The sequence below is a fragment of the Canis lupus genome, chromosome 36, assembly GCF_048164855.1.
Source record: "Canis lupus baileyi chromosome 36, mCanLup2.hap1, whole genome shotgun sequence".
Lineage (NCBI taxonomy): Eukaryota > Metazoa > Chordata > Mammalia > Carnivora > Canidae > Canis > Canis lupus.
The window spans coordinates 9,275,236-9,303,212 of NC_132873.1; the positions used below are offsets into that span (position 1 = coordinate 9,275,236).

Genomic DNA, 27,977 nt, shown 5'->3' on the forward strand with positions numbered 1-27,977 from the left:
GGAGGCTCAGTTAGTTAAGCTTCTGGCTTTGGCATGGATATCTCAGGGTCCTGGGATCAAGCCCCCATCCTGCTCCCTGCTCAGCTCAGTACATATCAATTACTAATTACATGTAAATGGACTAAATGCTCCAATCAAGATATAGAGTGAACAGATTTTTTAGAATTTTTTCAAATAGCAGCTTAAATTATTATTTTATAAAAGAACCATCTCTATGCTGTCTACCAGAAACTCACATCAGACTTAAAGTCACTTCTAGAAAGTGAAAGGACAGAAAAAGATATTCCATGCATATTGGAATATCCTTCTGTGCTCTCTCTCTCTCTCACAAATAAATAAAATCTTAAAAAAAAATAAAAAATAAGTCTCAAAAGTCAAGGACAAGATGTCTTCACAAATGAATTCTATCAAACATTTAAAAAATAGTAACTATCCTCTCCAAACTCTTCCAAAAACTTGAAAAGGAAGGAACACTTCCAACTTTATTAAGAGGCCAGATTACACAGATATCAAAACAAGACATTACAAGAAAGAAGAAAGAAAGAAAGAAAGAAAACAGATGGAAAAATCCTCAACAAAATATTAGCAAACCAAATTAAAAAAAAAATACATCAGAAAGATCGCTAAACAAGATCAAGTGGGATTTATTCCAGAGATGTAAGGATGATTCAATAAATACAAAGTCTTTGTGATACACTGCACTAACAAAATGAAGGATACAAATTATATAATTATTTCAATATTTGTAGAAAGAACATTTGACAAAACTTAAGAGTTTATGTCATAATGCATGTTAACAAAGTAGATATGGGCAAACCTACCTTAACGTAATAAAGGCCATATATAAAAACCCACAGCTAACATCATATTCAAGTTCAGGAACAAGACAAGAATGCCCACTCTCAAGACATTTATTCAACATAGTACTGAAGTCCTAGCTATAGCAATCAGCCAAGAAAAATAAGTAAAAGTCTCCTAAGTTGATAAAAGAGAAGTAAAATGGTCATCAAATACCTAAATGTGAGACCTAAAACCATAATATTCCTAAAAGAAAGCATAGTACATTCATGGATATCAGCCTTGGCAATATTTTTCTGTATAGGTCTCCCCAGGCCAAGGGTAAGAAAAGCAAAAATAAACAATTGAGACTATAGCAATCAAAATTAAAAAAAAAAATGCACAGTGAAGGGAGCCAACAAAACGAAAAGGCATTCTACTAAAAGAAAATATTTGCCAATGATCTATTTGGTAAGGAGTTAATATCCAAAATGCATAAAGAATTCATGCAACTCAACATCAAAGGACAAATAATTTCATTAAAATTAGGCAACATACCTAAGTAGACATACAGATGGCCAAGAAACGTGCGGAAAGATGTTCAACAACACTAATCTTCATGGAAATGCAAATCAAAACCACACTAAGATACCACCTTACATCAAAGATGGTGGAGGAGTAGGGGGGACCCTCGGTGTGTCTCGTCCCTCAAATACAACTAGACAGTTCAAGTCATTCTGAACACCTGAGAGATCAACTGGAAATCTGAGGAAATGAATGCTGCAAGTGTACAAGTGTACAAGTAGAAGAGCAACCAGTGTTTGGAACGTGGGTGGTGTGGAGACCTGAGTCCAGTGGATGTAGCTGAGGGAGCCTACTCGGGGAGGCTCCTATTACAGTATTATAAGCAGAGGAGAGCAAAGTCAGAACTTTTAGAAGTCTGCTACAGTGGGGGGACTGTCCCTGGCTTAAAGGTGCTCAGGTGGGGGAGAGGGGTGGTGTGACAGTGGGACCCCAGGATCCCTGGGGTCACAAGAAGAGGGGTGCCCAAGTGTGGCGGAGTTCCCAGGCATAGGAGTGGGGAAGCCAGCTGAGAACAGTGAGCCTAGGTGCCAGTTTTCTGCTCTGTGTTGTCATAAACTGTGAATTGCGGTGCATGGGTGTGCCACTGCTTTCCTGGGAAGGATCCAGCAAAAATCAGAAGTTGGCAAGACCCCCCCCCAACACACACACACACCATGGGAATAGCAAGGGTCTGTAAAGCAACTAAAATTGGGGGTTTTGAAATGCAGTCACATGCCTGAGATCAAACACACTTGGTCACAGGCTGAGTGAACAGAGTCCTGACAAAGTGAGGGAGACAAGAGTAATTGCCTGCTTTTCTGTGAAGGCTCCCTGAAGAGCCGGGGTGCAAATGTTTAGTTCTGGGAGCAAAACAGCTCCACCTAGTGGAGTCTGGAGCCACTGCCTCCTGCACTGGAGGCCCGTTTCCACTAGGACAAGTTCATCAGTGCATCAGGACAACTCAGTACCAATAACCCCGTCACACTGAGTTTACCCATCAGAGAGGGCTGCAAAGCTTTAGCTCTTGGGGAAAACAATAAGTAGCATTCTTTGTATTTTTATTCTTTAGTCTTTTATTATTTTTTCAGTTATTTTCTCATTTTAAAAAATATATATGCATTTTATATACACTTTAATTTTTTGTTTCTTTTCATTGTATTTAATTTATATATATGCATAAATGTATTTATATACATGCATATATATTTATACATATATATGATATACATATATATCCTTTCTTATTTTGAGATCTAACTTCTTTTTGACTAGTACACCAAAACACAACCAGGATCTGGTGTTTTTCCTGTTGCTATTGCTTTTGTTTTAATGATGAGATGGAGAAATTCACCCCAAAATAAAGAATAGGAGTTAGTACTCACTGCCAGGGATTTAATCACTACAGATATAAGTAATATCTGAACTAGAATTTAATATAGTGATTATAAAGATACTTGCTGGGCTTGAAAAAAGTATAGAAAATACTAGAGAATCCCTTACTGTAGAGATAAAAGAACTAATATCTAGTTAGACCAAAATTAAAAATGCTGTTACTGAAATGCAGTCCCAAGTGGAGGCCATAAAATGAGATGAATGAATCAGAAGAGTGCATCAGTGATATAGAAGATGAAAAGAGGACAGAAAAAGAAGAAGCTGAAAAGAGGGGAAAAAACTATTATATTATGTAGGTAGACTTAGAGAACTAAGTGATTCCATAAAGTGAAATAAAATCCATAATATAGGAGTCCCAGAAAATGAGTGGGAAAAAGGGGCAGTAGTTTTATTTTAGCTGAGAACTTCCCTAGCCTAAGGGAAGGAAACAGGCATTCAAGTTCAGGAAGCACAGAGAACCCCCTCCTCAAAAATCAATAAATATAGGTCAACACTTTGATACATAATAAACTTGCAAATTTCAGAGATAAAGAGAAAATCCTGAAAGCAGCTCATGACAAGAGGTCCTTAACCTATAAGGATAGACACATAAGGCTGGCAGCAGACCAGTCCCCAGAGACCTTGCAGGCCAGAGGGGACCGAAATGATATATTCAACATGCTAAATGGAAAAAATATGCAGTCAAGAATACTTTTTCCAGCAATGCTGTCATTCAGAATAGAAGGAGAGAGAAAGTTTCCAGGACAAACAAAAACTAAAGGAATTTGTGAATGCTAAACCAGTCCTGCAAGAAATATTAGATATTAAATGGAATCCTTTATGCCCAAAAGTAGTAAAGAAAGGACCTGAGATAATCTACAGGAACAGCTACTTTATAGGTAACACCACAGCACTAAATTTGTATCTTTCAACAATTACTCTGAATGTAAATGGACTAAATGATCCAAACAAAAGACATGGGGAAATCAGAATGGATTAAACAAAAATCAATATGTTGTTTAACAAAAGCATTTTAGACCCAAATAGGCCTCTAGACTGAAAGTGAGGGGGTGGAGAACCATTTATCATGCTAATGGGCATCAAAAGAAAGCTGGACTGGCAATCCTTGTATCAGACAACTAGATTTTAAACCAAAGACTGTAATAAGAAATGAAGAAGGACACTATATCATAATAAAAGGGTCTATACAACAAGAAGATCTAATAATTGTAAATATTCATGCATTTAACTTGGGAGCAGCCAAATAAATAAACCAAGTAATAACAGAATTAAAGAAACTCATTATAATAATACAATAATAGTAAGGGACTTTAAAACCCCACTCACAGCAATGGACAGATCCTCTAAGCAGATCAACAAGGAAACAAGGACTTTCAATGACACACTGGACCAGATGGACTTAACAGATATATATTCAGAGCATTTTATCCTAAAGCAGAATACACATGTGCACATGGAACATTCTACAGAATAGATCACATACTAAGAGCATTTTATCCTAAAGCAGAATACACATGTGCACATGGAACATTCTACAGAATAGATCACATACTAAGCTATGAATCAGGTCTTAGCCAGTACAAAATGACTGAGATCATACCATAGGTATTTTCAGACCACAATGATAATGAAACTTGAAGTCAACCTCAAGAAGAGGTTTGGAAGGACCACAAATCCATTGAGGTTAAAGAATATCCTACAAAAGAATGAATGGGCCAACCAGGAAATTAAAGAATAATTAAAAAATATATGGAAGCAGATGAAAATGAAAACATGATAGTCTAAAACCTTTGGGATGTAGGAAATGTGGTCATAAGAGGGAAGTATATAGCAATACAGGCCTTCCTTAAGAAGAAAAGTTTCAAATACACAACCTAACCTTACACCTGAAGGAGCTAAAAACAGTACAGCAAATAAAGCCTAAATCCAGCAAGTGAACAGAAATAATAAGGATTAGAGATCAATGACCTAGAAATCAGAGGCACCTAGGTGACTCAGTGGTTGAGTGTCTGCCTTTGGCTCAGGGCATGATCCTGGGGTCCTGGGACTGAATCTGCATCAGGCTCCCCACAGGGAGCCTGCTTCTTCCTCTGCCTATGTTGCTGCCTCTCTCTGTGTGTCTTTCATGAATAAATAAAATATTTTTTAAAAATTATATAGAAATAAAAGATCAGCTGATTCTTTGAAAAAATTAACAAGATTGATAAACCCCTAGCCAGACTTATAAAAAAGAGAATAGAAAGGACCCAAATAAATAAAATCATGACTGAAAGAGGAGAGATAACAACCAACACCAAAGAAATACAAACAATTAGAATATTAAGAGCAATTATAAGCCAACAGATTAGGCAATCTGGGAGAAATGGATACATTTCTAGAAACATATAAACTACCAAAACTGAATCAGGGAGAAATGGAAAACCAGCAAAGAAATTGAATCAGTAATCAAAAATCTCCCAACAAAAAAGAGTCCAAGGCTAGATGGCTTCTCGGGGGAAGTCTACCAAACATTTAAATAACATCTATTCTTCTGAAACTGTTCCAAAAAATAGAAATGGGAAGAAAAAACTTCAAACTCCTTCTACGAAGCTAGCATTACCTTGATCCCAAAACCAGACAAAGACTCCACTAAAAAAGGAGAATTACAGACCAATATCCCTAATGAACATGCATGTAAAAATTCTCACCAAGATACTAGCTAATAGGATCCAACAGTACATGAAGAGGATTATTCACCGCAACTAGATGGGATTTATTCCTGGGCTGCAGGGGTGGTTTAACAACTGCAAAATCAATGTGATATACCACATTAATAAATGAAAGAATAAGAACTATATGATCTTCTCAATAGATGCAGAAAAAAGCATTTGATAAAATATAGTTAGTATCCTTTCTTGATAATAACCCTCCACAACATAGAATATACCTTATCATAAAAGTCATATACCAAAGACCCACAGCTAATATCATTCTGTATGGCAAAAAGTGGAGAGCTTTTCCTGGAACATCAGGAACATCACAGGGATGTCCACTCTCACCTTATTCAACATAGTACTGGAAGTCCTAGCCTCAGCAATCAATCAGACAACAAAAAGAAAAAAAAGGCATCCAAATCAGCAAAGAAGTTAAATTTTCACTCTTCATAGATAACATAATACTCTACATAGAAAACTCCAAAGTCTCCACCAGAAAATTGCTGGAACTGATATAGGAATTCAGCAAAGTCAGACATAAAACCAATGCACAGAAGCCAGCTGCATTTCTATGCACTAATAATGAAGCAGCAGAAAGAGAAGTCAAGGAATCTGTCCCATTTATAATTGCACCAAACCCCCATAAGATGCCTAGGAATAAGCCTAACTAAAGAAGTAAAGGATCTGAAAACTAGAGAATAATTTAGGAAAGAAATTGAGGAAGACACGAAGAAATGGAAAGACACTCCATGCTCCTGGATTAGAAGAGCAAATATGGGAACAAAGCAAGTTCTCAAATTTGCCTGAATGTTGAAATAAAGAGTTAGCCAAATAAAATTATCCCATGACTTTGTAGTCAGCTTCTAATTTATTTAAATTATTTTTATGCATATTTATAAAAATGTATTTTAGAAGCATGATATTAGATGTGCTTTTATATTAACAAATCAAGTAACAATTCTTAAGAATTACTCAAACAGGGCCCCAATTTTATTTATCTATCATTTAAAAAATATTTCAAAAATTATTAATGAGAGACAGAGAGAGAGAGAGGGGCAGAGACACAGAGGGAGAAGCAGACTCCCTGCGGGGGCCTGATGCGGACCCGATCCCAGGACCCCAGGATCACGAGCTGAGCGGAAGGCAGATGCTCAACCACTGAGCCACCCAGGCGTCCTGGGCACCGATTTTAAAATAACATTTGCGTGCTAATTCCAGTTCAACGCAGAATGTCAGATAGCAGGCCTCAGAGAATATTTGTTAAAAGATCAAGAGCAGATTGGTGGTTATCAGAAGCACAGGTTGGGTAGAGAAGGGGTTTGGAATTGGAATTCAGTGAAGTCAAAAGGTACAAACTTCCAGTTATCGGGTAAGTGCTGGGGATATATTATACAACATGATGACTATAGTTAATATTTTTTGCGAGCTATATTTACTAAGAAAGTAAATCCTAAGAGTTCTCATCACAAGGAAAAAAACTTTTTTGAGATGATGAAAGTTAACTAAGCTTACCGTGGTAACCACTTCACAATGTATGTAAGTCATTTTGCTGTACACCTTAAACTAATGCAGTGCTGTAAGTCACTTATATTTCAATAAGACTGGGGAAAAGAATACGCAAGTGAATCAAAGAATCTTGTAATAGTATTATGTATATGGCATCTTGAAAACACAAAAAAGAGGGAGAGGTGTTAATTACCTAAGGGTGTCAGACAATGCTTGCTTCACAGAGGATATGATATTTGAGCCCAATCTTTAAAAATAAAAAGAAGTTGAAGGGAAAAAAAAAAAAAAAGAGGGGATAGAGAACATTTTGAGTAGAAGGAAGTGGTACATAAAAAGGCATAGCGGTGGGAAGGAATTTAACTTTTGGAAAAGTTAAATTAATTGGGTTTGGAGTGTAGGGTGTCTGTCTATGACCGTGAGGAGCTGGGATTGAGAAGTTTGGCAGCTGCTCAAAGGCAAATAGTTCTCTCCAGTTTATATTCTTATACTGTGTCCTTTTATTTTCTTTCCTCGGTGGTCCGTGTTGGAACAAAATTTCTCTACTGGATGAACTTTGTTTTCCATATTTAGTTGACTTTTTCCTCTACAGAGTGTAACCAAAAAAACCCAATAGTCATAACTTTTCCCTTTTTTGGAACATAAGGTGGTTATTAACAAACGGTACAGATAATTTAAGAGCTAAATTGAAATATTAATGGAAATTCATGATCATGAAAAGAGAGAACTTGCAAATGGCAACCAGAAAATTCATCACGAGGTCTTCATTACTGAACTTCAAATTTGGATCTATGCTTGCTGGTTGTTGAGTCTAAAAATAAGCTTATAGTTTTAATTTTTAAAAAGTCTAAACACTTTTTTTTGAGTATATATAAAAAATAGAGACTATAATCTTAGCTTCTTAGAGTTAGAGTGCCTGGCTGATAGCTACTTAAGCTCTCTGTGTCTCAGTTTCTTCGTATATTAAACGGGGATTTTGTGTGGTTTAAAGGAGATACTACTAAGTAAGACTTACATAATGCTTAATATGTGTTACAAACTCATCTAAGTACTTTACTAAGTCATTTAATCCTCACAACACTTCAACGTAGGGGACTACCTTCTGTGCCAATATACAAATGAGGCACTAAGAAGTTAGAGAAGTTACCAAAGAGCATAGAAGGGTGAGTGATGGAGTCAGAATTTGAACCCTGGTGGCTTGGCTCTAGAGCCAGACTCTGAACTACTGGTTACGCTGCCCAATGAAAACAATGAAATCTGTGAGTGCCTGGTATATCACGAGTGCTTGATATCTGATAGCTATTAATGTTCTAGAGCATTTTCAGTACTATTTGAAGGCAAACATAATCATGAAGTTTCTATAGCTGTCTCTGGTTGTCTATGTCAAAAGAATTAAATGAAAATGGAACTTAGTGACAGCAATTCTGCAAAAGGCAAATCTAACGTGTTCCAAGTATGAGGACTTGACCCACGAATAGACTTTTGAACGCACAGAAGTGACTGGATTGTATATGCTTCAGTAACTCTCTCCTAAATAGAGCTTCTTTTACATGGTCTTCAACGTTGCCGATCGAAGAAGCAGCATATGCTTTGGAAACCAGATCAGCAGATGGCATGTTTGGCGGCCTACTGCATAAATTGAAGAGATGAAAAAGTTTTCCTGCCTGGAGAACACGTTCTGCCAATGGCATGTAAGTACCTACCTTCTGCCTGGAGAGGAATGCACAGTGTTTACCAGGAGGGCATCCAAGATTACTTAAGACATTTACACATATTGTAAGTGGGATAAGGAGGGGGGAAGTAGAGATAGCAGTTGTGGGGAAGAAAATTATTCTAACCTTTCTCTTTTGTAGAAATATGTCACCACACTGAATACCAGCAGTTTCCTGTGTGCAGGATCATATCCGAGAAACAGTCATAGAGCTACATGCATATTGTCCAATTTAACTTGTATAACCTGGTGTGTCACAGAGAAATGCTAACAAACACCAGTATTATTTACGTGGAAGAGGAGAACTGATGTATAAAATGAAAATTATTTGAGAAAAAAACATAACAAATACAGTTCAGGTAGCTCTCATGCCTTGGTGAAGAGCAGGTGCTTTGAGGCAACTCAAATTTGTGGTCATAATCAAGGGAAGCCAAAGTATATTATATTTTCATAATGCTTTTAATTTTGTTCCTCTTAATATGTTCATGAAAGAACTGAGACTTGATTTTAAATTGAGGTGCTCTGAGATGGTCTTGGGATAGGTTAATAGGTCATTCAAATTAATGAGGCTGTTTTTAGAAGTTCTAGATCTGGTATCTTAAATATGTATTAATCGCCTGGAGTAGAGGAGAAATAGGTCAGTGATACCAGGTGGGTGGGCTAAACTGTTTTATCAACAGAGATTGATGGAAGTTTTGCTTCATGCATGAACTAGTGCAACAGCTTTCACTCTGGTCTCCCAGCATCTTCCTCTTATCTCTCTTTAAACAAATGTCACACAATAGAGTGAATTTTGATAGCTACTCATTTGCCTTATGATTTGCATAATCTCCCTTCCATTTACTTTACCCAGCTCCTGCTTCCCAATCTTCAAAAATTCGGTTCTGATCGGAATGTTCTTTCCTCAGAGCACCTCCTTTTCTTCATTATATGAGTTTCCCTCAAAGTCTAGTCTAAGCATTCTCTTCTTTGGGGAGCCACCTTGGAGCTCTTAGACAAGGTCTAGAACACCTTCTTACATGCCACCATAGTACCTGTACCTCTTCACAGCACCATACAACATGTAACTACTTAAATAGTTATTTGTGATAATCTTAAATAGGGCCTATCCTCCCCCACTCAACTGTAAGTTCTGTGAAGGTTGAGAATATGTTTTGTTCATCTTTCCATTACCAGGGACAAGCACATGGGTATTGTGCTCAATAAAAGATTTGCTGATGGAATGGAGTTACATGTTACATGGTAGGAAAGTGAGGAAAGGGAACTAAGGTAGGGTAGAGGCTTCAGGATGAGCAAACACACAGAGGTGGGGATCTCAGGGCCAGTCTTTGGCTTTCACCAGTACTCTTTACACCCAGGACTCTCTTATGGAAGATCTTAGCAGTTGTCATGTTTAAAGAGGCAGAAGGTCAAACAAGTTGATCTCATGGGTCCTTTCTCTACTTTATGACTTTTTATAGCTGGCACATCTTTTCACAACTTCCAGAGGAATACACCTGATCTCTGACTGCATATTGAACAATTACTAGGAGACAAAGGGACATGATGGCAGTACTCTTCATTTAGAAAACGATAAAATTCAATATAAAAACTTCCAGGGAGTGCATAGACCGGAGCTATCGTTATCAAGAGAGGATGGTGTCATATCTGATAATCTCTCCATCACTATTATTTTGAGCACCCCCTCCTCCATGAGAGTGTTTAAGGCTAAAGGCTATTACCTACAGTCACAAAATCTGATGCACAGAGGAGCACCTGCCATGAGTCATAAAGGTACTTATTATAATAATATTGAGTCACTGGAAAGGGAACCACAAAATCTAAGGTTAGGTCATGAAAAATGTAGGTTCTATTTTGAAACAAATATGTTTTTGTTTAGAGATACTGAGCATTTTTTCACAGTGAAGTTATATTAACAAAAAGCCATTTTGCAGAGATAAATTATGCTTCTTTGCACATTTGTAATGGAATTTAATTCTTGGTCAAACATGAAACAGGTTAGAACCATTCCTTATTAATTATATTTCTTTGAGGATTTGATCTTTCTGGTCATTGGCATCATTCATGTGGGTGGGCCATAAATATTTTAATTATTTTCTATTCACCACATGGCATGGACCTTGGCGGCAGGAGGGATATTCAATGATTCTGTTGCTGCAAAACCTGGCTAACAAATCACTGTGATATTTACTTTTCTTTTTCCAAATCTACGGGGAAATAAATTTATGGATCACTTAACCTTTTGCCCAAGGAACAAATCCAAGTCAGTTCTGAATTAATATTGCTCTGAGGATGCAAAGTGAGGTCTAGTTTTCAAAGCAAAGCTGAGAGTTAAGGCAACAATCCAGATAATAGAGGCAGAACTACCTGTCCTCACCTGAATTAAAGGATTGTTCCAGCCTTTAGTATGTCTGCATGGACGTCTAATAGAGTGGTTTGTTTGTTTAGCTTGTATGGAGTAACAAATTGCCTACTGCTTTGAATCTGGGTTCTCAAAAGGCCAGAAAAACTATAGCAACCCTTGTCCCACTAGGAGATGGTACAGATGCAGGTACTCTCCCTCACCTGAGGACTCCTGATCTAGCTTCACCCATAGCATCTGGCTTCTTTCAACATCAGAAGGTATGGAGGATGCATCAATAACTTCATTGAGGTTTTGGATTTCTACATTCCAAATTTGCCAAATATGCTGTAAATGTGATGTTCCAGCTCCATATTCAAATAATGACAGCTCTTAGGCATTCTGAAAATATTTTACTCAAAATGAAAAATGTTGGCGAAAATAAAAGCAACCATTCTTTGGGAATTATGCTTCTCCATATCGCACACTTGATGTATGAAGAATTTGCCCACATGGAAAGACATCATCACTCTTTCATACTTGGAATAACTTTCCCAAAAGAAAAGCCCCTCTTGATTTTGCTAAGTTACCAAAGCTCTGGTTTGATGCAGGAACTGTTGAAAATTTAGCTTTGGCATGCATTTTCCTAACAGCGACTAGGAATTTAAAAACTATTTAAAATGGCACATGCTCTGTACATTCCCTTGAACTGTCCTCTGAATGCATGGAGTGTTCTTTAAAACATGTAATAATCAATACTTTGAAAGGTACTGCTTCTTAAAATTGTTGTCACTAAACATACCAATTTTCTTTAAAAAAAAAAAAAAGTGCCATTCTGCTTTCCCTTGCAAGTTTTTATAGACACAGCAATACCAAGAATTCCCTTAGGATCTAAAGGAATATAGGATTATTCATTCCCAGTAGATTCAGTAGCAGATCGGAACCCCTGTTCACTTTAGTTACTGAAATTGCCTTAATAAATTCTTCTCTGGAGAGCAAGAACCAATTACACTAATGTAGAAGTAAAAGCAATAATTGACTTCGCATCACAGAAAACATCCACTGGAACTAGTAATGGAAACAGTGGTGACCATGTTCAACTCACTGTTGTTTCCTGATATATGCTATAGGGTTTATCATTTACATTCTGTGATTTCAAGTCTCAACTGTCATGAAAGAATGTTTTGCGGCTCCTGAGAAAACCTCTGAGCTATCTCATTTTGAAGGCAAACTGTTTTAACCTCTTTACCTATCAATTTGTCTATAAATTAGAAATAAATTAAACAATGTAAATGCCAATAAATTATCTCTGGAAACTGACTAACAGGGTCTTTACTTTTTTTTTTTTATTAAAGAAAATAAAAGAATGTTGGGTCCCATTCTGTTGCTTGTTTTCTGAATATTAAAACTCTCACTCATTATTAACAGTTCTTGAACAATAAAGCAGAAGCAATCACAGAGGACTACATAAAATGTAATTTCAGTAGAGTTCAATAGAAGCATTTCTGAAAATTGTTTTAGGCATTTTCTTGAAGATTGCCAGCAACTAGAAATGCTTTCAAACACTAAAATTTTGCAAAGCCTGAAAATTCATTTGATGCTTATTGGGTAAAAAGATCTTTCATTTCTACCTCATGAATACCAACAGTGAAATCTGCAGTATTTTAGAGGTCATCAATATAGATGTGGGACTTTGGGATCTGCTTTAAGGCAAAATGTTTTGTAATTTTTGTTGGATAATGACAAAATTTAGCCCCATTCACCATGATGTTACCATCCTCCTCTAATATTTGCCTTCCTCTTTGCTAACAAAATGTTTTGAGTTGTTCATCCCTTCATTCATTTATTCCTTCTGATAACAATAATTTATGTGGGTCAGTGACACACAAATTATGTGTTTACTGTGTTTAGAAGTGGAGAAATAGTGTTCATAAGATTCACTCTCTGCCCCCAGGAAACTTAGTCTGGCCCATTCATATTCTGTCTCCTGGATACCGAAGCAATCCTGAGCTGTAGATCGATATGGCGGGGGCAATTTTCATATTGTTTCTGAAAGAAGACCCAGAAACAAGGATATTGAAGAGTCTTCTCCCATCTTTGATGTTAATCATCTAATGCTTAGGACTTTGACAGAGGAAGAATATGCCCATAACTACAAAGCCAGATTACCGTAATCAACGCTGGTGGTCAATAAATTCTTGCACTCAGGTTTCACATAGACATAACTGGGGTAGAGCTAACCTAAAGGGGCCACTCAACAACTAGATTCATTCTAGATTCCTTTCTAGAACTAGTCCAGGGGGACCTTTCCTCATCTCTAACAGGGCAAGTTTTCTCAGATTTCTCAGCCTCCCAATAGGACATCAAGACCAGTTCTGGGATTAACCTTAAAGCATAGATACAGTGTTAGAATGGGGCAAGTCTCACAGATATCCAACTCTGGGAGTGACCCCTATCAGTACAAAAAGAACATGGGCTTGGGAATCATAATGCCTCCATTAAGGTTAAGTAACAAGTCTGGCATTTACAAGCTTTGCAGTGGTTCTAAAATTTTTGTAAAGCTGGAGAAAATAATGCACTGAAAGTTGGAGATTAAATAAAATATTTTACGAAGTACAAACAGCTTGATACATAGTTTGTAACTACTCAATTAATATCCCCTCTGTCTCCTCTTTTCTCTATCTGCCTGACTACAGAGCTGGTTGGCTAGGAAATTGCTCAGAATTATATCAGATACTTGTAAAATATACATGAAGAAGCAGATTTTGATGCAATAATGTATATAAAGGAACATATCAGTTTTCAAAGGGAATGTACCATTTTTAGGGATGACTCACAAGAGGCTATCTAGTGTCAATCTAATCCAGAGTTCAGCAACCTGCAGCAGGTATGCCAGACGGTGGTATGATGAGCCAACGTGCTGGGCATGTTGCCATTCCCCAGGTGGAAGAAAGTCCAGACTAACTGCCAGTCTAAGCCTGGCAAAATGAGTCTTGAGTTTTTACTAACTGCTGCTGCTCCTTCTATTATACAACTGTCCCTACAGAACAAGGGAAAACATTGCCAAGTAAAAGCTGGAGCTCGCTTCCTAGAAGCAACATCTCTGGAACTTGTTTAACCACTTTCATCCCTACACTCTCCTAATCACAAGATTTTGTAATATGCTTTGTAGGACATTGTTCTTATCTTATCTGGATGTGTTCTCCTCTTTCCTTTTCCTAATAGAATTCTGATTTTGTTTAAGCATCTGCCCTGTCACAGGTAGCCCTTGAGGGAAGCTCCAGGGATGGGCCCTGATTAGTCCAAGTCTATCAAAGTAGATAATTATGAGAAGCCTGGCTCTTTCATGCTAAAAATGAACAAGGAAGCATTTAACTTCGATTGCTACTGGCAGCCTTCCCAAATTTAAAACGGAACTGGTCTTAGGATGAAGCCAATAGAACAGAAACACAGAGCAGAGATACAGAAAGAAATTAAATGTCCTCACTATTGATACCACAGAGACAGCGGAGCAATCCATTCTGCCTCATACGGGAATTCCTAATATGTAAACCTGTGCACTCTCTTACCATTTAAACCAGTTTGGGTTAAGTTTCCTGCTATTTGAAGCCAAATTATTCCTGATTTACCTGCTATATTAGTTTATTGGTGCTGCTGTTAACACATTACCACAAACTTAGTGGCATAAAACACACAAATTTATTACCTGTTCTAGTTTGATCTCTAAAATTCTGGAGATCTAGAATTCTGAATGGGACAGTAGTGCTGCCCTTCTTCTGGAGGCTCTCGTGAAGAATGCAGTCTCTTGCCCTTCCTGGCTCCTAGGGGCTGCCTGCTGCTGCTAACCTCTGTTTCTATCACCTCTCTTTTTCTGACCCTGATTCTCCTGCCCCGTCTTACTAGGACCTTTGTAATTCTATTGGGCACACTGGATAAATCCACGATAATCCTGAGACATTTACTTTAATCATAACTGCAAAAACCCTTTTACCCTATAAGGTAACATCTCCCCAGATCCTGGAGAGTAGGAGGTGCTATCTTTCCGGGGAGGAGCGGCATTATTCTGCTTGCCATACATGCTTAACATAACCACATGGCTACATTTCCCTAGATCTGCCACCTAGAAGTTCCAGCACTATCAAGTTTTACATTTTTAAAGTTTTGTCGTTCGGTCTTATCATTTAACCAAAATTTAGAGAACGCCACATGCTGGGCATTGTGCTAAGCATCTTACTTACAAAGATGAAGAAGTCATTGTCCTTCTTCAAAAAGGGAAGATAGTCTAGAGGTCTTATTAGAAAATATTTAGTGTTGTAGCGGAAGAAGATACGTCAATAGGGAAGGATTCTTGCTTCTAACTGCTAGGATAGGCTGCTGGATTGTAATAAGGTATTTTCAGCCACTGAGGTAGAGGATGATGTCACCAAAATACATGATCATCATCAAGAAAAGACAGTCTTAAACTAATCACTTCTAATTTGGTCCTATTAAAAAAAAATAATAATTTGGTCCTATTCATCTTCTTCTTTTTCTTTTTTAAAGATCTCTGCAGGTCTGGTTTCCTTAGGTCAAGTAGACATAGTTCGAGAAAACACCTAACAAATCTGAGAAATGTGGTTCAGATGATTTTGCACAATATATTTAATTCACTTTATAATCTATTTATTCAACCAATGTTTGCTAGGTTACCAGGAAACGTGCTGTACCCCAGGAGCAATTCAGAGGTAATTAAGACATCATGATCTTCTGAACTCTAATTAGAGACAGGATAGGTATACAAGAAACTATAGTGCATTTAATACATCTTATAATATTTAATTCTGCCATGAATTGCTCCATTATTGGCTTCTATTTTGTTTTTACAGCACTTCTTTTCATTTTTTCCATTATTTTTAATTCCTTCTCCTTTTGTTATTTAACATTTTTAAAACACCGAAGATCACAGAAAAATGTATCACCTATAAGGCAACTGCTTTAAAAATAAAGTATTTTGAAGAATCTAAGGCACAGAGATTGTAGGATGCACAGCTATGTACCACTAAGAAAGAAAGAACTTTCAATTATAATAAATAAAATCTTAAAAAAAAAACTTTCAATTAAGCAGACACACTAGCAATTGTAAAACATCTCCCAACCGTAGAGATGTTAACTTGTGAAATTAGGAACTCTCCTCCCTGTTTCTCTCCTCCCTGGGGTGACCAGTATTTAGGTCAATACCCACTTGAGGCATGTGGAAAAACCCACAGAGGGTATGTTGTTATATAGTTCCCAATAAGAATCTATATGCCTAAAATTTATAGATGTCTTGATAGACAACAAAGCATACCAGGGTTACTTTCTCCTTTTTTCCCCAGTTTCTACAACTTGACCACATGCATCACCCACAATATTTCAGGAATGGTGCTATAGAAAACTGTATTTTTCCTTGTGATGTGAGTACATATGTGCCTATGTGTGTGTTGGTGGGTTGCATGTGTATTAGTGTCAACATGTATTCGTGTGCTGGTTGTGAGTCTAACTACTCAGGAGAAGAGATAATAGGTCATGAAAAACTATATTCTAGACTCATGTAATGAAGAGAGGATGTGAAAGAGGATTGAAGACCAAGGTAAGAAAAAAATAAATAGAATAGAAAAATCTCTGCCCTACTTTGTCAACTGCTTTTTGGCAACTGTTCCCTAACAACGTTCTTGAGAAACCAAAATAGCTCAGAGATACTTCAACTTACATATTTTCTAACAATTACACAATTTCTTAGAAACTCAAACCCTTTTATTTACACTAGAAAATCACTGAAATTAAACCTCGGTTTCAAAAGTAGCTAAGGTCTAGAAAAGCCAGCAAACACTAGAGAAAGAGAGGGAACGGAGGCTGCTGTCCTCCTAATCCTCACCACTCACCTGCCTGAAGAGGTTACTTCTCTCGCTGGTTAAAGGAGAGAAGGTCTGTTCTGGCTTGTGCACTCCAAGACCCAGGTTTAAACTTATACTAACAAACTAACACCGTGCTTATCTTGCAGGCTTTTGATTTCAAATATCTTAAAGCATGGTGTACTTTTCCCACAATATACTCAGGACATGCATCAGTCACCTAACAGGATTTTTAATCATGAAGACCTTGCTCTCCATGTGCCAGGAAGTACATACACCAAAAATATAAGACACTGTGCCCTCTCTAAGGAAAGAACTTAGATTTATTGAGTGCTTACTAAGAACCACACACTGAGCGAAATGATTTTGTTTGTGGTATTTTACTTAATCGAGTGAGGTATGCATTTACTTCAATGTAACTTTGGTGCAGAAATCAAATGTTCTATTCCATATAATGATTAACTGAGTAAATTACTCTAGCGCAGCTCTGTTTGGGATCCCTGATTATCAACACATTCGCTTTTGGGTCTGCAGGTGCAAGCTGCCTCTCCAGCATACATTTTGAGAAATTTAGAGTTTTTGATGTTCTGCTTGGCTCCATTCTATTTGGTAGAAGATTTTATGATACCAAATATTTTAGAAGAGAGAGTAGAGGAATAAGCTGGTGAGCGATTTAAATGTAGGAACAGATTTTTTTTTTTTTTTTGTAATTTTCTGTCAAATATCCAGAGGTTAGTGTTCTTACAATGGTAGCCTCTCAAATTTCCTGTTCTGTGTAATACGTAATCAGATTTCATTGTAAGGATTAATTTTAGCATGTGCTAGATTTTGGACAAATTGGCTTACTTGGAATTTGATCTGAAGAAAATCATTCTGGATATTTTTAGAGTCATTTCTAGATTCCTCTCCTGCTATATTGCTGCCAAGCACACCCGTTTAGATGTTCACTTAAAATAATTAGCAGAAAGGCAGTGTTTATAAGGTGTCCATAGGATAAAATCCAAATTCTTAGGGTACATTTCCAGGTAGGTTCTTTGCACACGAGCCTCTATCTCTAGTTCTGTGTCCAACTGTTCCTGATTTTGCATTGTTCTGTTTTAGCACTCATCTTACTACATTCCAATTTTACTTTTTTCTGGCTCATAGTAGACGGAAAAGCTCAAGGGTAAAAACATTATCTGGTTTATTTGCTTCCATGTTCCTGGAACATGGTCAGTTATGTGCACATAGTGGGTGTCCAAAAGGAATATTGCTAAATGAACAATTTCACATTATTTCAATTATGATCACAACTTACGAAACTACTGCTATGTTAAAGTGAAACCTGAAATTCTTTTATTTCACTCATCATTTGCAGGAAATAAAGACATAATTTACTTTTGTTAATGCTTTACCCACCTCTGCCTCTTCATGAAAGAGGTCCCTTCCCTTCAAGTTTACACTCCTATTCTCAGTCATCTCTCTCCCTCCCACACTCCGGTCCTTACCCTTACCATACATTTAAGTTACAAAGTAAGGGCTGTTGTCCTCAGAGTGGGGGTTTTGCTTCAAGATTCCTCTGCTCTTAACTTCTATACATAGATAATAAGTTGAGTACTGCAAGTCATGGACTGCATGTGTAATAATTTAAGATATTTCTTTTTTTTCTTTTTTTTTTTTAAATTTTTATTTATTTATGATAGTCACAGAGAGAGAGAGAGAGAGGCAGAGACACAGGCAGAGGGAGAAGCAGGCTCCATGCACCGGGAGCCCAACGTGGGATTCGATCCCTGGTCTCCAGGATCACGCCCTGGGCCAAAGGCAGGCGCTAAACCGCTGCGCCACCCAGGGATCCCCAATTTAAGATATTTCTAATTTGCAAATCAATAAAGAATTTACTGACTTTTGTCTCACACAAATACACTAGATTTAATATAGTTCTGAAAGGCTGAACTTCATCATAAGGGTATGGCTCATAATAATGTTTTGTTGCTTTATAAGCACCTCTCATGTAATCAATAGTATCATGAAAGGAAGTGTAATCCTTTATGTTTGCATTGGCATATAGCACCTCCCTGTCATCTTTATATCCTTGCTGGTGAGAAAAAGACATTATATTAAAGGTGTTATAAAACTACCCAAAGAAATTCTTGAGTATTAGTAGTTTATTCTGAAAACAATTTTTTTCTGAAGCAATTACCTTTAGTTATTAAGAAAATCTTAGCCTAGATATTTAACCTCACCAAAATTTCATAAATCAGAAACTCTTATAATTTTACTATGTCCTTTGATATAATCTTTGATTTTCTCATAGACCTAGTCACCTAAAGCATACATCATGATTTTCCTTTTCTCTTGAATATTGCTTTGTCCTTCCAAGAGGATCACTAAATGTAGGCAGTGTTGTTCACTAGTACATATATTTCAATATTTGTTTCAATGCAAGTTTTTTTTCAGTACTAGTTTTATTTCTAATCTTAACAGATGGGTAACAGAGTCTCATGGCATTTATGGAGATATGGGTGTGTGGACAGCAAAAGCGAAGGAAGGGCTAGGATTTTCTACTACAAGTTGGCCAAAATTCCATTTTCCTTATTCTTGGTCTAGAATTATTGCATTATAAAATACTAAAAATAGAAGAATGAAAAGTTATTTGCCCTAAGTTATAATCTTTTGGGGATCAAGTCTATAAGATCCATGTAATCTTCTCTGGATGAATGAATTAAAAAAATAAAGAGGGTTTTTGTGCAGGCTTTGACACCTACCTTTGCATCCTTGACAAAAATTGACTTCCTTTTTTCTCTGTTTCAATTTCCAGAGATACATTTCAAGTGACATTAAACAGGAAAGTCATTTTTTTTATTCTTTTAATTTCAAATTTTTATTGTATTCTTGACTTTTTTGTGTATTTGAGGGAAAGAAGTCTGATCTTGTTTAATTTGCAAGACTAGTTACACTGTTATGATGTTTCAAGGAAAGCGGAGATTACTATTTGTTCCATTTGGCTTTGGAAAGGGAATAGAACACACTACAGGCTGTTTATACTATTTTTATTATAAAGAAGAAGCATAAAGAGCATGAAACTTGGGTCTCTAATGAGTTTTATATAAGAATCTCTAACTTCAAAGCCAGTATGTGAAGAATCACTAACATTTGATTGCTGTATGAATCTGCTATATAGATCACTTTTATTTAAAAAATAGGATACCTAATAGGAGAGACCTATGAGACTGAGATATATCTCAAAGTTAAGAGAGGGGAAGATCTAGTAACAAACTATACAAGATACACACACAGATATCAGAATCTTCTAATCTTTACGGGAAAATAAATTCATGTAAGTCAATAATATTAATTATAACATTTTGAGGTTTGACTACCTTTACAGATAACCTCTAACACACAGTCTGCAACAGAACAGATACTAATGCACAGCATATGCTTGGTAAATAATTGACTAGGCTGTCCTCACATAGGAACAACAGATTTTCCCCACAGAGTACTTATTTAGTGCCACTTCATTATAACCTTAGAGTTATCCTACATTTTGGAAGCCTTCAGTCAGACATGGTGAATTACCCCAGTAACAGTCCATCTTAGTCTGTGACTCTGACAATGACTAGAATAGAATAAAAGCACCTTCAGAGCTCTAAAGTGACTTGGAACAACCATGGCAGGTAGGCCTGAAATCCGGGAAGTTAGAATATTCAGTTGCAAAAGAGCTCTTGAGAGTGTCAAGGAATTTGGAACTAGCATAGAAAACTTAACTGAAGTGGAACATCATATATTCATTCCCACAACATAATTCTAGTATTACAATGTGTTCTAACTCATGTTCTTGAGAAATGCAGCAGGTTAGAGTTCCCACGGAGGGGGGCAAAAACCCACAAATTTTTAAATAAAGATCAGTGCATGTTGGGGTGAACACTGCAGCTTTATAATATATAGCAAAAGCAGTTGAAGCAAGAAGCATGTTGGAGACTGAGGGTGGTTCAGGCATGGATGGGAAAGGTCAAACAGAAGGAACTTAAAAATTCTGTTGGGACTTTTTCTAAAAACCAGTGTACTTACTGAAAAATAGACATACGTAAAGTCAATTTGGAGAGATTTTATCAAAGAACACCACCTGGTAAAGATGGATAAACAAGAGTAGTCAGAAAACTAGAAGGAAAAAGACTACAAGGGAGGCATTATAGACATCATAGGAAGGTGTTACCAAGAAGTCAAGTCACAGATATAAAGATGAAGCAAAGTGTTAGGGCTTACCAATCATTAGGTCATTTTTGATCTTCAAAAAAAAAAAAATACTTCCAATACTGAGATGAAGGTGAAAAAGTATATTGTTTATTTAAAAAAAATAAAGGAAAAAAATTAATGGGCATAATGAAAAAAATGGTCCAGAGAGGAGAGATTAATGATACCAGAGAAGAAATAATTTTGATAGAGTAGTATCTCAGAGGAAGCAAAAGACAGTAAGATCAATATTACTGATCGAGTGGTTGGCCTTGGAAAGGAGTTACGGCTTTCTTGAGATAGCATAGGTGATTCTTCAGATAAGTTTGAAAGAAAAATTGAAGGCATTCACAACCTTATTTATATTCTCCTGATTTAAAAAAAACAAAAACAAAAATATGTTATCTGTTGAGAATCAGGAACCAGAGGTGTCTTGGGAAAAATGAATTATTATAGAGAATGAGTAAGTTAACCAAGGATCAATATTGAGATAAAGTTGAAAAGTGAAGAGGTCATAGTCCTTCAATGGAAAGGGAGGCAGAATCATTTACTATAATGTAGCTTTCACAAAAACCCCATAAGAAAGGCTATTTTCATTTTATGAATAAGAAAGCTAAAGCTCTCAACATCACAAACCTAATGGGTGGTAGAAGATGCTTCTGGGTCCAAGTAGACTCCAAAGCCTGTTCTGTTTTTCCTATACAGTCTTGTGTTCAGGGAGTCCTGAGAGCAACACAAGGTATGGAAGATGGTACAGGAACACATGAATATTGAGGGTCCAGACAACAGTAGAAGAAATAATTGATCACAAGATTCTGTTATGGGAGAAGTAAATCCAAGAAGAAGATGAATTATATGGGTATTGAGGACTTCTGATGAAGATTTCTGATGAAGAGGAATAAGAGTGATAGAAAATTGGAAAGCTAAAACACTGTATGGGCAGAGAGAGGAATTTCATAATTTAAATTCTAAGAGGCATAAGGATTTTAGCCAGCAACACAAGTCCATGATGTGGTCATGTGAAATGGTTTCTAAAGTGATTTGAATTTTGTCACAGGAGTACAAGGAATCAGAGACTGAATTATTTAGGTGAGCCATCTTGAAATTTGCTCAGGATGATGGTAATGGTAGAGAGAATAACTGTGAAGTAGGTACTTCTAAAAATTGGGAAAGATGGCTTAGAGTTTGTTGATTAAAATGGTATTAAGTTGATATGAACAGAACCTCTGTTTCAAAGCAAGATGGACTACTCCAGGCTGGTCTGAGACAAGTGGTCTAGGATAAGATAAAGTGCAGCAAAAATACTTGCAAAACTTATCCTCATTACTCTCAGAGAAAAGAAAAATTAATAGTCTCTACTTGTGAAAACTAAAACAAAAAAAAAGTGTATGAGAGAACACCAAGTCTTATTTATATTTATTTACTATTTATTGTATTTTTTCAGAGGGAGCAAGGGATGGCAGAGGGGCAGAAGTGAGGAGAGAGGGAGAAGGAGAGAACCATTCTTAAGCAGGCTTCTCGATCTCACAACCCTGAGATCATGACTTGAGCTGAAATCAAGAGTAGAATGCTTAACCAACTGAGCCACCCAGGTGCTCCAAGACAACACCACATTCTAATCAAGCAAAGGGATGGAGCGTTCCTAAGAGAGGGAGACAATATTTAGATGTTCTTGACTACCGACTAGAAAGTCAGAGGAGGCATTATAGTAGAAATGTTTGATGGGGTCAGGAAGACAAAAAGGGAAAAGATGGGGCACGAAGCAAAACAGAATGTGTTGGAATGTAAGGAGAGAAGAATATGGCATGTCTATGACAGCTTAAGAAAAGTGTATCTAGGGAGATCAAGAAAAAGTGACTTCAAAAATATGTTAATGATAAGGGATTGACAAAGAGCATTTTTATGACATACTTAGGTAAATGGAGGACTCCTTATGCTTTACAGCTCGGATAGGGGCAATTCAATATTGAGGTCCTTGTGTCTAGATAGAGAACATTTTTCTTTCCATCACAGCCACAAAAATTTTTTTTTCAAGGTTTTTCACCATATGTTTACATCATTCTGGCCCTCAAGATATGGGTTAGAGACTTGAGGGAAAACATGCACATATCATGAGAACGAGACTTATTGTGGGAAGAGATGGAAATTGACAATTAAAATGTTTAGAATTACTATTCAGTAAGAATTTTCTCGAGAACAAAAGTAGAGCCGGTTGACACAGATTATAATTAGAAGCTAATATGTCACATTTGAATAAGTGGCAGGAGAAAAAAAGGACACAAGAGACTTGAGAGTGTATTCATATGGGAAAGCAGTACCATTTTGTCTACATAATAATAATTTTTAAAAGTATGTTGGGAATAAAGGCATTATTCTATTTACATGCCTCAGAGTTCAGTCCCCATTCCCTGAAGATTCTTGGAGTTCAAAGATATTTCATCTCTTTTCTCTGTAGAATTGCTACTTGCAATCATCTATCTAGAAGCCCCTTCTGCTTCTAGCTGTTTACTAAAAGAGAAGCCTAAGTACTAAGATGTCATTAATCCATTAGGCTAATTAAAGTCAGTTCAATTTGATGCACTTTAATTTCACGGAACTATTTCCTCAATACCATACTAGTATATGTGGTTTCCAACACACATGAGGGATAATGAAAGCATGCTTTTACAGAGAGTAAGTCAATGTAAGTACAGCTAACTCTGGATTGTCTGCCTTGTGATAATAAATATGAAGTTTACTGGCCACATGGATTTGTTAAAGCAAGTTGCAAATTTTCCATTCTTGAAGCCATTAAAAAAAATTCTTTAACCTAACTCTTAATCCTTCCTATATAGTAACATTAAGATATTATAGGTTAAATTCTTCCATTTGGCATTTTAAGGCAACAAGAATTTTGTCTGCCAATTTTCTTATTCTGTCTTCCACTGATTCCCAAGAGAAACACTCATCTAGGCAGACCGAAGAGAAGCAGTTGGAGAGAGACTAAGAGTGATGACAACAACACTCAACAGCTTTTCTCCTTTACTACTTCCGTTTAGTTGAACTTGAGAATGTAAGGCTTTGAATCTCAAAAGAATCTTTACAATTGACTTGGAACATACCATGCTAGAAAGGACTGCTTGCAGGGAACAGGCATGCTGACATGTGTTTTTCTGAACTACATGGAACTGTTGAGGTGCCCTAAGTAATTTATAGCAGAATATGGGAAGCTGAGCAATTAGCATTTAATACCATTACTTATCTTTTTGTATATTCAGTTTTCTCCCCAACACCCTAATTGTTTCCTTCCAACCCTGGGAAATTCACTGAAACAACAATCAAACCAGGCTTTGGTTGATTTTATGGAAACTGAAATATAGTCAAGACATAGATCATACAATGCACAAAATTTAATACAATACATAGTTACTAAATTCCAAATTCCCCTGAGTTAGATAATGGAATTTTCATTTATGGATCTTTGTACTCACTTGCCTATACTCTCTGGGTAGATCTGCTATATACAGATATTATATACATGTGCTATAGGTATATGTATATCCTAGATACATATGTGCTAGATATACCATATGTATATAATACACACATTTTAATTTTACACAGGTTGGATAATGTTTAAATATTTCTAGTCTTGGTAATAGTTTGAGAAAGTAGGTCATACCAAAACTATCACTCAGTGGTAGAAAAGGATTTTGGTAGAAACTGTATACCAACTATCTGACCATGGTCACAATTTCAGTTAATACACAGGAAACACAGAATAACAATCTTTTAAAGATATCTGACAAATATAGTTGTTCTGATGACCAGTTTCTCACTTTTTTTTTAGAATTTTTTTAGTTATAGAATTCCTTTTTATTTTCAGTTGTAAGGTTAACTTTATTGGTGCTTTATCAAGGCTACTTAGAATTTGATAATAGAATATATCAGACTGTCACTTTTAGAAAGAAACAGACCTTGAAGGGAGTGAAGAACTAGTTTTTTATGACAGAATAATAAAGATGTCATCTCTCCCTACAATCCTGTTTTTGAATGTCATTTTTCACAGCAGGGAAAATTAATATATTTCAAAAGATGTAAAGTATAGGAAATGGGCATCAGTCACCTTCATATTTTTAATGGAAATATTGAAAAAATCATAATTTTAATCAACTTTGGGAAACTAAGACATTTTTTCATTTACTCAGTTCTTAATTCTACTCCATATTATATAAGGAATACTTATGAAACGTGGATTTTCTACTTTTTAAAATTCTTAAGGGTACGTTTCTTAGGTCTTGTTTTAATTTTAGAATTCACTTCATTGGTAGTGGTGCTTTATGCTTCAACTGTTAGATTACATTTCAATGGCAACTTCCAATCAGTCAAAATGGCAGTCATTCATTGACGGCTGCTGTTAGCAACAGGGTTCAGGCTTGAATATCTTACCAAGTGACAGTTTCCTAAGTCACTTAATAGGAAAAGGAAAGCAATCCTGATATAAAGAGTTTAAGTAAGTGCCAGTATTCAAGTTCAAATTCATATTTGCTCTTCAAACTCACTATGTCCAAAATTGAACTCAATCTTCTCCTACAAACTTATGCTTCCTCTTGTATTTCTCATCTCCTGTTAAAAGCAGGAACGTCCCTTCTGTCACTCAGACTTGAAACCTCACTTATCTTCTCGCTGTCTTATCCTCTAGCAGCCACATTGCTCATTCCTTTGGATGGTACCTCTACAATGTGTCTCCTACCGTTCTCTCTCTTTTTTCCATCCCTCATTTACACATTTCTTCCTTTCTGGACTGTTGCAATATCTTTCTAATCACTTTTACAGCCTACATTCCACTTCCATAAGACATATTAACATCAGAGTAATCCTTCCTGAAGTTATAAATTTGAATAAGCTATTCCTCTCTGCTCACAAACCATACATAGCTCACCTCTGTTCAGAGGGGGAAAAAATAGAACACTTGTCTATCATTCAAGGCACCCCATAATCATCTCTGATCTACCCTCCAGCTTCATTTGCCATGAATCCTTTCTCTAAAATGTCCCCACATTTTAGCTGAGTTGGCCTTCTGGGTATTCTTAGAGAATACTCTGTACTTTCAGTTTAATCAGAAAGCCACTCTCATCATACCAGAATAGAATCCATTTTTAAAGCCCTATTCAAATGTGGTCTTATAAGCTTTTAGTAACTTCATATCCATCCAAACAACCAACCATACATGGAGTCATCCAAGCATTGCAAAGAAAGTGAGGATATGAAAAATAAGTAAGAACCTGATGCCTAATCTTCAGAAGTTAAATGTCTAATGGGGAATATGCACATTCCCTATATATATATATATATATAGGGAATGTACATAAATATACATATGTATATATATAAATATATATATATACACATACACATATGGAAACAGAGTAAAATCAATGTAAGGATATGTAACTCCTATCTATAATAGAGGTATTAGAGTGTGATGGAAACACAGAGGAATGAGAATTTCTTCACTGGAGAATCAGGGACAGTTTTATAGAACAAATGTGAATTGAAATACGAAATATTTCTATAAGTAGAACAAAGGAAGAACATTTCACATGGAGGAAACAGCATCCAGAGCAGTAAATACTTAATTTCTTCAATAAACATTGAGACTCTACTATATATCAGAGTCTAGTTCCTGGGGATACTATAGGAGGAGAGAAGAATGAAAATATATGGCTTCATAGAATGAAAACAATGATTACTCCTTGGCTGTATCAAAGTATGAAGGTGGAAAAGTTCACTAAGACTTGTGGGTTTCTTGATTAGGAGCAATGATGAACCCATTCATCAAATTAGAGAATATCAGAGAAGGAATATGTTTGGGTCATTTTTCAGCCTAAGCTTTGATTATATACCAGATGTCCATGTGGTGAATGAAAATGTGGATCCACAGGATTTGTCAATATTCAAATAATATTTGAAGACATGAAAAGAGATTTTTAAAAAGGCGATGATGACATACCTTGAGACTATAGGCATACCTTGAGACTGAGAGATTTCTCAGAAACTGAGATTGCTTAAAGATAGAGGATGTGTTCAACAGCTTTAAATGGTGAATAACACTCATGTACATTATTGGATTCAACCATTGAGTGGCCCTTTTATTTTGGTCTTTGGGAGCATAGTTGTAAGAGGATTTTTACAGAAGCAGATTGCAGTGGTTTAAAGAAAGCACATGATGTGATGAGTAGTAGGTGTTATCTGTTGGCAAATTGAATTTAAATAAAAAAGAAAAGATTTCAGTGGTTTAAATGGTATTAGAATGAGGAAGCACAGGTAGCAAGTAGAGATTTCTAGCTCAAGAAGCTTTAGAATTAAAATGGAAGCTGAAATATATGTTCAGGGAAAAAAAGTTATCTGTGATGGTGTAGAAAACTCGGGTAAAGTAAAAAACTGAGGAAAACAGTAATGAAAATGTGGAGATTAAAGCTACTGGAGAGGGAAGAAATGATGAATCTGACTCTGGAGAGGAAGGAATGGAATTACAAGTCTTGGTGGAAAGTGGTCTAAGAAATCAGGAGGAAGACAAGTAAGGATAAATATCATTTTAAGTTTGAGAAAGAAATGGGTAAAATTGGATGAGTTCAATAGCTCCAATTTGTGTGTGTGTGTGTGTGTGTGTGTGTGTGTAAATGGCCCCATTGTTCTATTGGCTATTTTCTATTTTTTAAAGCATTCATCACATTTTTTAAGGGAAGGGGGAGAGAAAGAGAGAAAGTGAGAGAGAGAATCTTAAGCAGGCTCCATGCCCAGCACAGAGCCTGTTGCAGGGCTTGATCTAATAACTCTTTGATTGTGACCTGAGCTGAAATCAAGAATTAGGTGCCTAACCAATTGGGTGCCACCCAGGCACCCCAAGCATTCATCACATTCTACTCTGAATA

General features: G+C 36.4%; 1 protein-coding gene and 1 long non-coding RNA gene across 6 annotated transcripts in view; one reads left to right on the forward strand and one right to left on the reverse strand.

The window, feature by feature from the left end:
- Window positions 1-10,490, forward strand: part of LOC140625552 (uncharacterized) — a 34,801-nt gene extending 24,311 nt beyond the window's left edge. Inside the window, exons 2-3 of the long non-coding RNA XR_012024906.1 lie at window positions 8,506-8,620; window positions 10,101-10,490. This is a non-coding gene — a long non-coding RNA (uncharacterized lncRNA). The remainder of the gene's footprint in view (window positions 1-8,505; window positions 8,621-10,100) is intronic.
- Window positions 1-27,977, reverse strand: part of SPAG16 (sperm associated antigen 16) — a 908,675-nt gene that overhangs the window by 39,315 nt on the left and 841,383 nt on the right. The window lies entirely within an intron of this gene.